Source organism: Vicia villosa, linkage group LG5 (assembly GCF_029867415.1).
Source record: "Vicia villosa cultivar HV-30 ecotype Madison, WI linkage group LG5, Vvil1.0, whole genome shotgun sequence".
In the NCBI taxonomy this organism is placed as follows: Eukaryota; Viridiplantae; Streptophyta; class Magnoliopsida; order Fabales; family Fabaceae; genus Vicia; species Vicia villosa.
In genome coordinates, this window is record NC_081184.1 from 165,941,716 (window position 1) to 165,943,167 (window position 1,452).

A 1,452-nucleotide genomic window follows, 5' to 3' on the forward strand; every position below is an offset into this window, starting at 1 on the left:
ATGTTCCAAGACCTGGTGCTTAAGTCTGGAGGAGAAGTCAAGTTCGGAGGAGATCAGAAGGGCAAGATAATTGGCTCTGGAACTATAAAGTCTGGTAACTCTCCTTCCATTTCTAATGTATTTCTTGTAGAAGGATTAACACATAACCTCTTATCTATCAGTCAATTAAGTGACAATGGTTATGATATAATCTTCAATCAAGAGTCTTGCAAGGCTGTAAATCAGAAGGATGGCTCAATCCTATTTACAGGCAAGAGGAAGAACAACATTTATAAGACAGATCTGCAAGATCTTATGAGTCAGAAGGTGACTTGTCTTATGTCTGTTTCTGAAGAGCAGTGGGTCTGGCACAGGAGATTAGGTCATGCTAGTTTGAGAAAGATCTCTCAGATTAACAAACTGAATCTTGTCAGAGGACTCCCTAATCTGAAATTCCAATCAGATGCTCTTTGTGAAGCATGTCAGAAGGGCAAGTTCTCCAAACCTGCATTCAAGTCTAAGAATGTTGTTTCTACCTCAAGGCCATTAGAACTCTTGCACATTGATCTGTTTGGACCAGTCAAAACAGCATCTGTCAGAGGAAAGAAATATGGATTAGTCATCGTAGATGATTATAGCCGCTGGACATGGGTAAAATTCTTGAAACACAAGGATGAGACTCATTCAGTGTTCTTTGATTTCTGCATTCAGATTCAATCTGAAAAAGAGTGTAAAATCATAAAGGTCAGATCCTTTGAAGAATTCTTCAAAGAAAATGGTATTGCCCATGATTTCTCTTGTCCTAGAACTCCACAGCAAAATGGGGTTGTAGAACGAAAGAATAGGACTCTGCAAGAAATGGCCAGAACCATGATCAATGAAACCAATATGGCTAAGCATTTCTGGGCAGAAGCAATAAACACTGCATGTTATATTCAGAATAGAATCTCTATCAGACCTATTCTAAATAAGACTCCCTATGAATTGTGGAAGAATAGAAAGCCCAACATTTCATATTTCCATCCTTTTGGATGTGTATGTTTTATTCTGAACACTAAAGATCATCTTGGTAAGTTTGATTCCAAAGCCCAAAAGTGTTTTCTTCTTGGATATTCTGAACGCTCAAAAGGCTACAGAGTATACAATACTGAAACATTGGTTGTAGAAGAATCAATCAATATCAGGTTTGATGATAAGCTTGGTTCTGAAAAACCAAAGCAGGTTGATAATTTTGCAGGTTATGATATTGACATATCAGAAGTTGTTGAGCCAAGAAGCAACGCATCAGAAGCAGAACCTCTCAGAAGCAAAGAATCTGAAGATCAAGTATCAGCTTCTCTGGAGGATCTGAGTATTTCTGAAGAACCGTCTGTCAGAAGATCATCCAGACTCATCTCTGGTCATTCAGAAGATGTCATTCTTGGAAAGAAGGATGATCCAATCAGAACAAGAGCATTCCTTAAGAACAATGCA